At 40.9% G+C, this 15,597-nt stretch overlaps 1 long non-coding RNA gene across 2 annotated transcripts in view; it reads right to left on the reverse strand.

Moving 5' to 3' along the window:
- The window catches only part of LOC147755284 (uncharacterized), a 36,794-nt gene that overhangs the window by 1,730 nt on the left and 19,467 nt on the right, over window positions 1-15,597 (reverse strand). Inside the window, exon 2 of one of the 2 annotated variants that reach the window (XR_015328277.1) lies at window positions 1,657-1,847. This is a non-coding gene — a long non-coding RNA (uncharacterized LOC147755284). Of the gene's footprint in view, window positions 1-1,656; window positions 1,891-15,597 lie in introns of those variants that run through there. The other variant, XR_015328276.1, reaches the window with a different exon arrangement.

Consider the following 15,597-nt stretch of genomic DNA (forward strand, 5'->3'; position numbering starts at 1 on the left):
CCTAGAGAAGGCTATTCCAGGTTCATTTGTATATAATCCAATGTATAACAATGAGTGGAGTCGTACATGATTAGCTTAGGTTTTAAACTTGGAGTGAAATCGACGAAAACAAGTAGCCTGACCTTCTAGCTGTCACTCAGTCTGCCTAGTGATACTTTCTGACAGCTGAACTGTGCTAACGGATTCATGGCCCATTGTATGCTTCGTCTCAGCCCTAGACGCAGTAGGAACCCTAATAGCCATTATCAAGATCGTATCGTTAACCTTGGCAGTCTGATTTGACCAAAGTTCTACTTCTGTCGCGCATTGCATCCCGACTTAAGCGTGCTTTAGTAGCAAGTGGATAATGCATTTCGTTAGGTGAGTACAGATTTTCCCCCAGAAGCACTAGAAGAAGGTTGTATCGTGATTAACTTATGTTTTAAATACCTACGGTGATCCCTGTACCCTGCGATGAAAATTTGCATAGATATGGAGAATTGTTCTTGTTTGGCAGGATAAATCATTTAGCAAACGATTTATCCTGCCAAACTGCTAGAGATGAAGCAGTTCAAGGAAAGGCTTAAAATAAGTACAGCACTGTTGAGGTTTAATGAGCATATAAATAATATTTATAAATAAAACAGTCTGGTTCTGACCTAGGGATTTTGAATCGGCATAGGTACGCTTTTAGGCCATTTCTGTATTTGTATCTATGGAAACGCCAAAAAAAGCTCAGGGAAACATCGTTTTGAGAATGAAATCAGATGAGCCCACTTTTCAGGTTTACACCCATCGTAAAATAGTCTTCTTGGTGTCGTGTGTCTTAGAGATGGACAGCAAATGTTCCAAATCATCGAATTTCTTGCATTGAAACAAGTAACGGAAAAACTATGATATTTCAGAACAATGTTTTTCTTTACTTGTATAGCTGCTTTTCTTTACTTATATAGCATAAGGGCTCGAGATAACCGATGTCAGAGGTTTTGTCACCGACTGGCTGCACGCCACAGAGAACGCGCAAAGGTGTGCGATAGCAACGATAGTTTAGCTGATGAAAATTATCAGTGATATGAAGCCGCGGTACATACCGACTTGGACAACTCGAAAACATTCTTTCTTAGCGATACCTCCTTCGCAATTAGCAGCGCCTTACCAGCTCTAAAATCTGTCAGAATATGTGGACTCTTTTCATTTTAAAGGAGAATATAACAGACTCTACACCGGGGAAATCTAAAATGTTCTAAATCTAAAATGTTCTTTTATGAGTTAAGCTAACATTAAAAAGAACATTAAAAAGAGTAGTTGTTGCAGTTTAAATCCAAACTCATATAATATATAATGCTTACATACGTGTCGTTTATAATGATAACGAGCGAAAATAGCTTTAACAACAGGACTCATTATGGCCGTTACACTTTCACTGCATAGGACAGTACCTGATATTAATTAGGTTGAGGAAGTGATCGGAAATACCTTAAGCTAATCTCTAACAGCGCAAATACACTGCCCGAAGGTCTACTTTTATTAGTTTCAGATATTATTTAGTTGGGGTTGGCGCTGAATGGAAATGGGAACGATTTGCTTCTAATTGTCCTAACAGTTTTATAACGATGTAGACAACGTGACTGACGGTTAAAATATAGGAGGCGATCGTCCTTGAGAGCGAGTCATTACCTTTCTTGAAAATTATCATCATTATAGCTGATCCCCTAGCGTCACTCCTTTGTGCAGCACTCGCGTAGATTAAAACTTCGTCCGGAGGAGTAGCTTATCTCGTCTAACGTTCCGCTGTGACCAGTTCTACCGAACTGCCAACTAGCGAGCAGAAATCAATGACCTATCATTGTTGTGGAGGCGTCAACCACCTATAATCGCAGTAAGAAAATCTATAACAATAACACAATGCACGCGTTTGGACAATCCCTGTCTGTAACTAAGTCCCTAAATAATTACAATTTGAAATCACAATCTATTTTTAGCGAACTTTCAGTTGCATTTTCTGTACTTGAAGAAACCCATGTTGCCGCATGGACCAATGTAATGGCAACAGCTCTAGTGAAGCGCAAGTCAGACCCCATGAGACTTGTTGACGTGTATAGGTATTCTTCAGTTTTGCACCTCTTTCTTGGCGTTTCTACATTGCACTGTACTATTTGTCATTTATACACGTGACACGCCGCGTAGTGTGTTCGAATCCTCTCTCACAATCCCAACCTATGTATGGCCTTTCAAGACAAGTCATTATATGGGTCGGGGCAGGTAGTCTCTTATTTGGGCCGCAAAGACGAGCTCGTTTAAATCGTTCATGTCCAGCAAAGGCATCGCAAGATATAGGACACACCACGACAGGTATGGCTAAGATCGCCACTGTTGATATAGGTCCCAAGGACGGACGTCCACCAACTTCGTTTTTGTAGCCAAAGCCGTTCACTTCATTGTATTCTGATTTCGCTAACAAATCTGCATTAGAACCACCAGCGCTTAGACTTTCAATTCTAATCATTTAGTCCAATCATCTGAGCCAAAAGCATATATATACAAATTGGATTGGTCATTATTTTCAAGGTATAATTAAAATAATCGGTGGACGAAGATTTGCCTTTGAAATGTTATCGGAAGTACAAAAAGTTAGCAGAGGTAGAAAGACAATATCAATCGAAGTCAGATTCACGTACGCCACTTATAACTGATCGCTTAAAAGGGGCGTTGGAAGCGGGCGGAACTGTTTGGGATGTTCCTAGCTAATGTTGGGGTAGACCTAGAACATCAACAAGCTTCTCCAGCCAAGAGAGGATACTGGAGAATGATAGTGAACCTTCTGCGAAATAGATAAGACAACCATCTCGTAAGCTTGGCATTGGCAGATCAAGTGTCTGACGCATTTCAAGATGTTGTACCTGGGATAGTTAACTTCAACGAGGGTGCATGCTATTTCTGAAGGTCATCCCAAGGGGAAAACAATTTACGAATGATACTTGAAAATAGTGAACAACGGGACAGTTTTCTGAGAATATTATCTATAGCAATTAAGTTAAATCGACAATTAATCGACAGTATTGCACTTATTGGACAACAGAGCAGATCCACTTGTTACGCATGAACGCCATGTAAAGTTACCAAAAGCTGCAATGTAGTGCGGCACTTTAACGGGACTAATTGGAATATCTTTTTTGACAGTTCATTGACTCATGCCTATCATTTAAATTTACTACTGGAATCTACTTTACCACGACATCGGAAGAAGTTTGATCAAGATGGCGAATTTTATCTCCAACAATGGAGCACCTATATACCGTGGTTGTAAGACATGATGAGAATCATCCAGATAAATGGCTTAGACTACGAGGTTTTATAGAAAACCCGTTCTTTAGCTAATGAATTTTTTTCTTATAAGAATGTCTTGAACAAAAAGGGAGACGTTAGAAGACTGACGATACTGGAACACTTAATCGTCAATTGTTAGGCCAAAGGTCAAATGTTAGTTAGTTTATACATTGAATTGACAACAACAGAATTAAAGTCGCTCAAACTGTATGTACGCTTTCGAAACACTGTGTACGCACATAGATGCGTGTAACTAAAACGAGTGTTTCAAATTCTACACTAGATAGTACCGTTTAGCAATGGTTTAGATGACTGACTTCCAGCGCAAAATGAATGAGTGGAGGCTTGTAAACGTACAAGCGCCTATGTTGACATACAAGAGCAGTGAAAAAATTCAAATATTGACCCAGAAATATTAGACTAGTCGTACGTAATAACGGATTCGTTATTTCTACGGGTAGGCTTTATGCGCCTAACGACTCCATCTGGATTCTGAGCATCAGGCCTTAATCAACAATCCTCGTTCAATTATATGTACACTATGATCTATTCTACCGTGTTGAAGCAGTTTAGTCAGCTAGTATTAGCCTGGTTTAGTTATGAAACGGTAAACGGCGACCATCTTGGCCAGTGACGGCACTAAATGCTGCTAGCATTGTAACTTCCCATAATCAATGGCCTATGGTGACCACCATTATCCCATCATGAAGGCTCAAGGTTCATGATGTTTTCGTTACGCAGCGTCGAGATTATACGCTCGCCACTTTCAAAAGACTTTGGATGCCTTTTTAGTTAGATTTGGCCTGAAAGAATATTAATAATAATGATTTAATTTGTTCAGTTGCTTCTGAACATGTTTGCTAACACTTCTGTCCAAGTCTAACGGACGCAATCGGATTGAAGGCCCTCTACTAAGGTCAGTCACCCTAAAAGCAGTTTTATTGAAGCCAAAATGAAATTACTCGCAACAATGACAGGTTTAATTGATTGTTTGAATGCTCGCGATTATCTTTGTTGTAATAACTGAAGAACTAATATTCAATTGTTTGTCCAACCTACATTTTGGCTTCTGCCATGCCATGGGATTACCATTTCAACGACGAGCCACTGGACTTAACTACCTTCATATGACCCTATTAAGCATATTCTTATCAGCCGATTTGTAGGTTTGAGCAGCTAAATTATATGTCGAAGCAAAAAACTTATGCAGCACCTTGAAATTCGCTTAATATCGCTGTAAGTTTTACCTATTTTATAAAGAATACGTTTGCGTTGACATATCGTAAAGCCAACAGCTTAATCACGGGTATTATAGCATATCCTAACACCGTCAATCGGAGTAAACGCATGTATTCAAATCAAACGCCTTCAAAAATTACACAGCCGTGCACCTACTGCAATTCCAAATGTTGCCATGTAACTGTTTCCTCGCTTTCTTCTTAGGGGCATCGTCCTGGCGATAACTGTGGCTATAACTGTTGTGATAAGAGCTGTAAGCATCCCACTAAAATGTAGGTCGGTAGGTCGGTTTGTGATTTAGAATATAAATCTAGTTCAAGTATTTTCTCTTCCAGAAAGCTGAAATTTCGAGGTCGTTATTATTTATTATGGAGGTGGGGCGAAGTTCGCGCGGCGGTAACAGCAATAGCAGCAACGCGGCGATAAGGTCCACCCAGCCCGCGAGCCAGCCGTTCAGCAACGCTGGCCATCCCCTTCTTCATGACGGTAGCGGCGGTAAGGGCAAGACGGCTGGTTTGCAGAGTGGGATGGCATGCTTTACACCGTGATGCTATACCCCACGACCACGATATAGCTCGTGTAGCGCACGGTACAGTAGGGCAAAGAACGCGGTCAAGTCGGTTCGACCCGGCACGGCAAGCTGGATGGCTTGAGCGGTAGTACAAGGAGGCTAAGATGAGATAGGGTCTTTTCTAGATGGTTATTACATCGTCGTTTTTCAGGGTTCAGCCTTCAGCATCATGGAGGCAAACGTAGCGTGAAGATAGGGCGTCAGCCGTTACGTTGACTCACGTAGTGGCGGTAGCAGTACCGTCGGCTACGACGGTAGTATAGTGACTACAATGGCTTAGAAAGCATTGGCCACTTTCTCTAGCGATTGCGACACCGCCGAAACGCTCGACCCTCTGGCCCCAGTTCAGTAGCTGCCGCGAGCTACTGGTTTAAAGGAGCTAGTGAACTAGCAAGATTGGACAATTCTGATAGCTCTCTGCCGCTAACACTTTCCTCCCGCCTCGCGTTCCTATGTGCCTCATCACGTATCTCGTCCGATAGTATGGACCTTCGGGAGCGCGAACAGCCTAAAAGGCAGCAGTCGGTTCCCCGCATTAGGGCCGGGCCCGGCTTTCAAGGCGGCTCCTGTTTACGCTAATCTTGCAAGAGCCTTCCAGAGCGCTGAAGGGAATTCGGCTATAGAAGCAAGTAGTGAAAATGTTGATATTGGAAATACAATTTACATGCGTAATACGAACAAATATGCAGTAACAAGATACGCGTATATCCGTGAAGATAGATCCTTCCACATGCTTGATACTGTCATGTGCCGCGTGTAGCATGTAGTCGCGCAGGTTTTAATTAGGAAACGTAATGGAAATGTTGTGCGGATGTTTCACTTACGTTGCGTATAAGTATAATGATAACATAGCAGGAATTTGTAAATGGGTTACCCTCACCGATTGTAGGTTTTTAGCTATATGAGGGGAGTCTTCTCCTGTTTAGAGCCAATGTAAAACGGCAATTCATATTAAATACTATGCTAAGGGAAAATTTAAGATGTTCTGATCTACATCATATGTATATATTGCAACGATAGCACACTGACACGGACACAAATGCAATTTAATTGTGCGACGCCCCATCCTTAAATAAGGATGAGGACTTAGAACTTGTCTGTACGTGCCATACACTCGGCCGTACCAATCAACTTACGTGCGCAAACTAGTTCTTACCTGAAGAAGCCAGTCTTCCGACTAATAAGACTGTTGACGAGTACTTATCCAGAAGCATCTGCTTTCACGTTTAGTGACGGTAACGATGTTCTCATTTAGACGACAGTCTGGTCGTGGCATTCTTTCAACTCTATAATGGCCTTTACAAGCGAAACGAGTTCTTTGTTCCATTTCACGTTAATGCGTCACATCTAACTGCTTTTCAAGTAAAAGCCCGTAAAAGCTGTGAAATCCGGTAAAGGACGCTGCTGTTTCACAAAGACGGCACATTGAAACGATTTCTTATGTCTTCTAAGAACACCTCAAATGGGACTCGGAATGACGGCCCTAAATGCTCAACAGAAATCGTTGTGTTACGCCCAATCGATTCAAGTTAGTGTTCATTAAAGCCTGGCAGTATTCCATAAGCAAGTCCAAGTGGGTGCCCACTAAACCAGCCGTGAACGTTTGCCGCCGCCCCGTCAACATGCTAATTCAATGCCCAGTCATCAAATAACTAAAAAACGGCAATTTAGACTGTAAAACGATTCAGGCGTTTAATCATAGACCTTACAGCTTGCTTGCTTACCTCGACCCTCATGGTATAAGCCAGTTTCTCTATAATAGAACTTTCATCAATCGCAGTTATAGCGACAACATGCTTTCACCGGCATAGCTGCGACTTATTCCTTACATTGCTTTGAGATAAGAATACCGATAGAAGTATTTAGAACATATAGGGTATTTAATACGTCACACATATGTACGTGAATCTAAACTACCAGTATGTATTATAATAATAACATGTCAAACAAGAATTCGCCGATGCTACAACTGCTCTAAGTGTTTCCTTCATTGACCCTATTGTGCTTTCTCTACACATACCAGCATCTTTCCATGTATTTAGCATATTCGTAGAATATATGAATACCTCCACGTGATTGGGAATACCCATCCTTCCTCTACACATGAAGGTACTTCCCGTTTTTTCCCTGTGACCGTCCTATGGACTACTGTGCACTTACGTGTGTATGATCCAAAAAGTGGATATTTGTGGGTTCATGGTGTAACTGCGCATTTCAATGTGTATCTGTGTCTTCATTTGTTCGGGTCTAGAAAATCCGGGCAGATTTTTCTTTTGTCTCTCTCTCGCATGCGTTCGCACCCCGCTCAATCCAAAGCCCAGTTTTCCCCACGCCTATTCAACGTCTATTATTTCCCGGGAGGCCATTTCAACGCGACTTGAAAAGTTGTTTGACTTCAACGTCCCTATACATATTGCTTTGCACGAGTATTATCAGAGAAAAGGAGAGAAGCAAAAGTAGCAGTCATCCAACGTCAGGCAGCTGTCGGCCGAACACGTAGCAAAGAAATAGGCATACGTTGATCTTGACCGTTTCCCCTTGACGTCAGATCCTTTTTGTACCAGCTGTACTCCTTAAATAACACACGCGCATGTATCACAATATTCGAATCAAACAAACTAACGTCAAGTACTATGCGAAACAATTAGGACTCCCTTAGATGTCAAAAAACATGGCGTCGCCGTCGTCATAAAATGAGCACACAAGTATACTGCAGACACAATGCAGTAGGATAGTGATGATTATGACCGTAATATCGCGGCGACAATGACATGTCCTGATCTGTGGCAGCAGGCCCTTTTTCACAGGGAAAAAGAGTCAACAACAGAAAAGCGTCTGCTGCTACAGAATATTTTCGGTCTCGTCGTTTGTTTCTAGCTGGCAACCACACAGAACATACGAAGGAAAGATGAGACAACTGGCTGAAAATTGTCACGAGTGGAGCAAAGATAATGAGCTTGTAGGATTTTTATGGTACAGTGCGGCTGCAGCGGTGATACACAGACTGCGAAATTCGTTGCTGTTTGAGTGGCCACTTGCCAATATGATCGTTAGCAAGTGATTGTGTTTGTGTAGAGAATGTACATGGCCTCTAGAAACAGCAAGGTAACGGAAAAAAAAATAAAACTGGATTAGTATTTCATCGTCCGCAGTAGCTCTGCCCTTGTTCCTTTACTGACAATATTTTGTTTGCCGTTGAATGCAAAGTCTTTGAAACTGAAAAGAAGCAGCGAAGATAGAACCGTATCAATATAGGACATACTATACATTTGACAAAACATAGTGACACAATGTACGTTGAATTGATCTTGGCAAGTTGTTCGAAACTAGTCGCAATTGTATACGCAAAGACCATGATATTCGGAAATGCGGCAAATCAGCAGTACCAAAACAACAAGAACAGAGACTCGCGTTCCTCTTATATCAGTATAAAGAGTTTTCCTCTCGTAATCCAGAGTAATCTAACATAGCATTTTTTACAAATATATTTAGTATTAATCTTTGTATACGAGTTCACCTATACGTTACTAGGATGTATGCGTGTCGCATCCTAACGTCTACATAGTTCACTCCAGCAAAAAACAAGTTAACATTTGAATACTGTCGAAGAAACTGAGTTATCAAAAAACGAAATCCGAATTAGTAGTTACTTCATCACAGCCAGCTGTATTATTTCTAGCCGTAGTACGATGAATTGTATAGTAACATGAAATTAAGTTTTTATGGCCTATATGCGCGATATTAATGCGTACTACGTGCGAAGCCCCGATCCAGTACGAACAGAAAACTACATTTGTTAAGCTAGAGTATGTTTCGTTTTTACAGAAGCACCTAAAAACTATAGAGGCTACAAAGTAAAAGGAAGCGAAACGTTACAAGATGCGTTCTTTACGAAAACCTCATCGCGTTGAGCTGGAAAAGGTAAATTCATTTGAGTTAATCTATGTCCATCTGTATACCTTATGCATTTAAATCCCGCTTTTGCTCCCGGAGCGAATGGGTTTCTCGAGTTGTTGGGAGGTAAGACCTTTGTTCGACACTTTGAGTCAAACTGTTCTTTAACCTCGCGTAAAAGGTAAAAACCTAATCAGATCAAGCTGATTTGCACGGCAATAAATCAACTGGCCGGAAAATAAGGTAGAACGCAGTGAAATTGTCGCAGGTTAAGTTGCAAGCTGTTTTCGAACTAATATGTGTGATCTGACTGGCATCATACCAATGCAATGTATTTTTAAAGATGCTATATTCGTCGAACCTGGACATAGCGTTGATTCGAGTCTCAACGCATCTGCGCACCAAGCGGCTGGGTCCTGCACCCAAATTTAATAGACAAAAGCCCGAAAATAAGAAAAATACGCACATTACATACAGACTAATGGTGTATCACACACATTCGAATTAGTATAATCAACTCCTTTTGATAAGCATCAATGAGGATAGCCCAAAAGCCCACTGCGGGATTCACCATTTGTCTCAAGTTCAATAAAAGCTTATTTCAGTACGCCATCTTGAATTATCGTTTCATAGCACCCTAAGCTTGGCAGTTTGGCTAAATCGCATTTGTATACAATACTAAATGAAAAATAAACCAAAACGAGCCTTTATTGAAACATTAGCTAATTTTCTTAAAAGAACCTTGGAAGAAGCGACCGTACGATCAATAAGGACATTTACTGATACCAACTAACAAGAGTTGAACTCAGTCTCAAAGAAACGCGCCCTACCATCGTAGTCAAGAGAGGAGAGGTCCAAATTCCAGGCCGATGCCGTCTACATTATCGACGGCACTCTCATAACAAAACTTTAGTTGATATCTTATCGTACTCGTCGGATTTTATTTTATCCATTTGTCAGCGGTTTCGATCCAAGTCGACTATTCAAATTGTGTGCTCCGTTAAATAAGTGTCCCAACTAGTATTCACTTCCACCCTCAATACCCCTTTAGAATATGGTCGATATTCTCCACTTCCGCTTCTTGAAGAACAAGAGAATAGGGCGCGTTTCGCAAAAAAACAGCAGAGATTCGAGATCATATGCGCTGCTGTTCGCGTACGCGATCGGAATTCCGAATACAAAGACGAGTTTTCGTAACGGTGAAATAGAACTCACAGAACCGTGGTTTCTGTGCTCACCTACGTTCAGAGTCTACGATATGTGGGTTACGAATTATGCACCTACGAATGCAAGCTAGAAAGCAAAATGTATCAATGCCATTGTCCATTATTCTTTTAATTAATACCCCTTAGATAGATTATTTCATCCTTTGATTATTAATTCTATAGTTTAATCCATGCGGTCTCCGCAGTTAGAAGCAGTAGTCAATAGCGGTACAAGACATACATTTTCACAGTTTGCATATCCAATCAGTTGTAGGACGAAACACATTGACCAACAATGGGTGAAGTTTTTCTACATTCAATACAGGTTTTACAATACGTATAGTTAGTTTCCTTTGAAAACATTAAGCTTTGGTTTATATTGAACTTCGAATGTATCTCATCACTTACAAGGATCGCACAGAATGGTGAGAACAATTAGAACATAAGGCTGACCTGCCGATAAACTTCAACTTATCTCTGAAGTTCTGTTTATAAATACTATAAAGTTAAGGTGGTACCGTCGTACAGCTTAAATGTATCAAAACTATAAGATGAGACATGTGACACCCAAAATTAGCAGTAGACCATTAAATGATATTAGTTTTATGAGTAATACAGGATTCAGGTGAACAGCACTAATATGTAAAGCTGTAGCTTTACAGAAGATATGATGCATGTTGCAGATCATTCTCCCAACATCTCTAATGAGACGTTGGGCATTGCGATAAGGCCGTAAGTCATTTTATAGATTGTGTTAACAGATCGTAAGCAAACTAAACAAGGACGAAATAACTAGCCCAGTCCCTGTAATGGGATAATGTAACGTAATTATCGATGGCCGCCTTTGGCAGCAAAAATGTCATTGAACATCTTGCTTCGCATTATATTTTCAGTGAGGTTATTAGATAATAGGTAGCCTACAAATCGACACTGAATACTGATGATGCATGTTTCAATTCAGGATGTTCCCAATTTAGTATGGTATAAAACCGCCATTGATGTTTTTGGATAGTTGTGATTCAGCCCATCTACCTAGATGTAAGTTATCAGTACGTGAGAACACAACATATTCCTACCTGTGCTATGACACCACACATATCTGCAATAATAAATCAGCCTTCTATAATAATATAGCTTCCTTTATTTGAATGTAGCAACTGGATTTGTTTCGTATTTCTCGTTAACCGCGTGCATTCTATGATACCTTTAAACACAGTTTGTTGCCTTATCTGCATTCGAGTTGCATAGCTTTATACTAAACCAACAAGCCCTGCTATAAAGTGAAGTTTACCATGTCATGGAAGTGTGCGCCCAACGCGTCGCCTTTTGACCTTCATCACCTTTTCCAACCAACATACGTCGAAAGGGTATCGATTCCGTTTGCTGGTAAGGCACCTTTTGGAACACTGCAGAAGTAACCGACCTGGGTAGCCTGAAATAATTTCCTTTTTCCCTATCCTCCCAGCTGTTCTGGCCCACTTCCATCGACGATCCTCATTTTCACCGTCATTTATGGTCCGATATGATCCCTCTGTCATACACCGTTCACTTAATAGAAAAGGGAAACAGTAAGAATCCTGCAGCGGGCAGATGGTCGACCGACTTGACTGCGGATAAACGTTTTTGACAAAGCCAGAGCAAATATAGAAATATATACGTGCTCCCTCTGTATCTATGCATAGAAGACTGCTACAATTTTATTTACTGAACGTGCAACGTTTTTGGTTAGTCGTTCGGAACAAACTGGAATGCACTTTGGCAGGCTGTAGCAGGCATACGTTCATTCGTTAGTCTTGGCAAAATTTGCTACTTAAATAGAAAATTTGCTTTCGGAGTGAAAAGGAAAATGCCCCATTGCCAATGTTTTCTTTGCCGGATGACTTACACGTATGCCCTGGCAGCTCTGTATATAGATTTTTTGCAAAATACGAAAAAGAATACGGACGAAATAGATCATACAAAAGCTAGATTCAATGAGCACAACAAACCCTTGTGATGACTCTGGAATTGTGTGCAGAAACTAGAAACGACTTTCGATGTAAGAAGATTATCGCCTCTAAAATCGTCTATATAGCTCAGTCTTTTTTCAACTTTTTGCGTCATTTTGCATGTTTTGCCTTTTCGGGCCCTTATCTTTCTGGGATTTTTTGGGAGCATAAAATTAAAGCCCTCTATATGCCTTATTTGAATGTGATGTCAAAAAATTTAACTGAATCAACGTCGTTTCACTGACAGCTACTGTTGAAGTCAGCAACGAATCTAGAGGAGACATTTGGCTTATGAGCAGCTAAGGTCCAGCCCAAATCGAAGGCATGATCGAAACGAATGGCATTTACATTCAGTACACGCACTGATCATGGGCACATTTGGCGGCAATGGCCAAGATTCCTTCTAGATGTTTATTTCTGTTTACTAACATCTTAAAAAACCAATGTTTGCTCAGTTATTTAGAACACATCTCGATGTCTACGTTTCCTGATTTGAGCGTGGACGAAAATTATATATGATAATGAACAACGCGCATAGTAATGTATAAAATATATTTCGGACTGTGATCGATACTGAGCCAACGCATTGTGCGAAAAGGGTAATTAATTTCTGCACGCGTACTCGACAAATCCACAGACATTAGCAGCGCTAACATAACACTAATTTTCGAATTATCGTCAAAGCTCAATTCTGTCACACATGCTGCACGCTGACAGATAACATTTTTCACAAAAGTTTATAATATGATGTTTATTAGATTTCATATGATATAGTTAAGAATATCGTCTGCACAAAACATAGGCTCTTTTTGTACACTATGTAGAAGCTTGGTCATTTGTTTTATCATGCATTGATTTTGTGTCGTAAGCAATTGTTGATATTTGGATAATAGGGAGCGGCATAATCATACTGGTTGGCTAAGTGGTACCTTTTATTTGCCAAAACTAACTCAGCTGAATGAACGATCAGCTCTGGAGAGAAGTCGCGATATTTATTGCTTTTGTGCTGTTATTCTTTTTATATCGGCTGCAGAAAGTTCTTGCTAATACTCCTACGGCGTCTTTCACGTTTTCCGCACAGTGCCGATGTACTCGGTTGAAGACTCGTTTCGCCATAGAAGAGCCCCATAGAATCGACCGGAGCCAAGTACTCTTATGCGTAGGGCAGAAAACCGCCGTTCCCAGCAGAGTCGTTTCCCTGTCGACCGGTTGTATGATACACGGCTTGTCTAGGTTTCTCTATGTACAAAGATACAAGGGGTTGCCCTTGTATTATTGTATATATGTGTACGTTGTTTATATTATTACGAAAGGACAAATGGCACGACTAGAGCAACTCTCGGTCCTCAAGAAAGGTTCCACACATCACCCTATCGCTCCTACCGCGGCTACCCGAATAGATAAGTTTAGTATCAGATGGGTAGTTCTATTTCTTGTTTTCGTTTTCTGTTCAACCTCTTCTACCTTATGAGCTCTTCAAATTGAAATACGTTATATAATTATTATTATTACCACAGGGGTAAAGAAGAGGCGGAAAGAAAGAACAGTAGTGAAAAAAACACAGATGTGTAGGCCTTTTTGCTTGGCGGTAGGCGCGTGCTAAAGGGTATCTACGCATGAGTTAACTGATGCTCAAGTTAATTAGTTCAACAGTTGAAAATTAACAGCGCTTCTGAAGCCAGTTCAATCTGAACTGCAGACACAAGCATCTCATTAAAAAATAATTCCTACATCTTACAAAACCGTCGACTCCTCTCCAAAGATCCGCAGTACACTGATTTAGAGACAAAGACTGAATCGAATTGAGAGGTAGTAAGTAGTTTGTAATATGGGTGTTCAATATTGATACAACACAGCTTTCGGTAATAATTTCCACATTGCTTGGTTTGCAAAGTCTAAGTAAAACGGTTCGTGACTACAGAAGTGAGTGGGTGACTTTTTATTATAGAAATGTTTCAAGTACTGATACTTGTGTTGAATTGCCAGTTGTTTTACATGATCACTCCTCGACTGAGTTATATGCATTTTTAGAGAGCGACCAAAATCACAAGGTGATTTTAAAGGTTTGTTCGGTTAGGTCTAGTTTGAGAGATTTACTGTGCATACACGGCGTTTAGAAGGACTTCAAGCGGTGGCAACAAAATTCTAACGCACCAAGTTTTATCCCTTTGATTGCTGAAAATAAAAAAAAAAAACTCGGAAAGTGGATTGCTTATACCAACGTAACGATTCGTTCTAAAAAACGTTCTTTTGTGTGGTTTAGATTGAAAATGATAAAGCATAGAACATGAGGCATCCAAGATGTGGGCCGAGGGAGATAGGGACGCTAGTAATATTCAATAATCAAAGGCGCGAAATGAGTGTTTGCATTAGTACTGTTGACTGGCGTGAAAACAGTCGACATGTTTGGTTTTGTTTTTTTCAGCTTAGTCATATCCTGTTGCTTGCTGAAGGCTTTGTGGTGCGCTTAATGTTTTCTGGATCACTACGTCGAACACGGAAAAGTACCACAATAATACAGTTTACACATACGGTTTATGTTAAGATAACCTTGTTTATTTTTGTCTGCATAAAATGTACAGGACACAGGCGCGTTTCATATACTTTGTTCTCACAAGCTCCGCTACTGTTTCCTTCTTAGATGGTTGTTATCGCTGTACTTGCGATTGTCACGATTTGCCATCGTTTCTGTTGATGTTATTTCTCCATTCCGGAGAGGCTTGCAGTTGGCTACTTTTCGCCCTGTTAGACACCCAAGGGCAGTTTCCTGGCGTTATTGGCGCTCCAGCAAAGGCAGCAGCGGCATCTATTTGAAATGCAGACAGAAAGCGGCGCCATTCTGCATCAGTTTGTTCCCTGCCTCTACGAGTTCTTTCACTGTTGAAAGGCCTTTCCCTTTTCTCCCTTTCGGAACTCTAGATCGTTCGTGCGTCCTCTATACGCTCTAGAGCTATCGCAATCACCGGCCTCTCGTCTATGCGGACTGCCTGAGTTTGTCTTCTCTCTTCTGTGCTGGAAGCGCCTATGTCGGACACAAAGTGCGCTTCGAGTGTAGGAAGCAGCCGGCCCAGTCACCTTTACTAAGTAACTGGTTGGCCTGCTTCACCACAGTTAGCTCCGTCGTCGTTTCTGAATTGCTTTGTGTAGAATTACTGTACAAATAGGCTGGCTAGGAGGCGCATAGCTGTGTGCATAGCGGACCAAAAAAATGAGTAAACATCAGTACGGACAACAAAGCACGCTTTTACACAGTTGAATTTTTAGGGCGTCGAGAAAAAGAGGAAAGCAGCGAGAAGCAGTAAAGACGGCAACACCTGTCCGTCTTTAGAAAGGGGCGAAGAAAACATAATGATATTAACTATGCTGGATACATCTTTTTCCCTTATAAATTTAT

This window comes from Varroa destructor, unplaced genomic scaffold (genome assembly GCF_002443255.2).
Source record: "Varroa destructor unplaced genomic scaffold, Vdes_3.0 BEIS01000005.1, whole genome shotgun sequence".
Lineage (NCBI taxonomy): Eukaryota > Metazoa > Arthropoda > Arachnida > Mesostigmata > Varroidae > Varroa > Varroa destructor.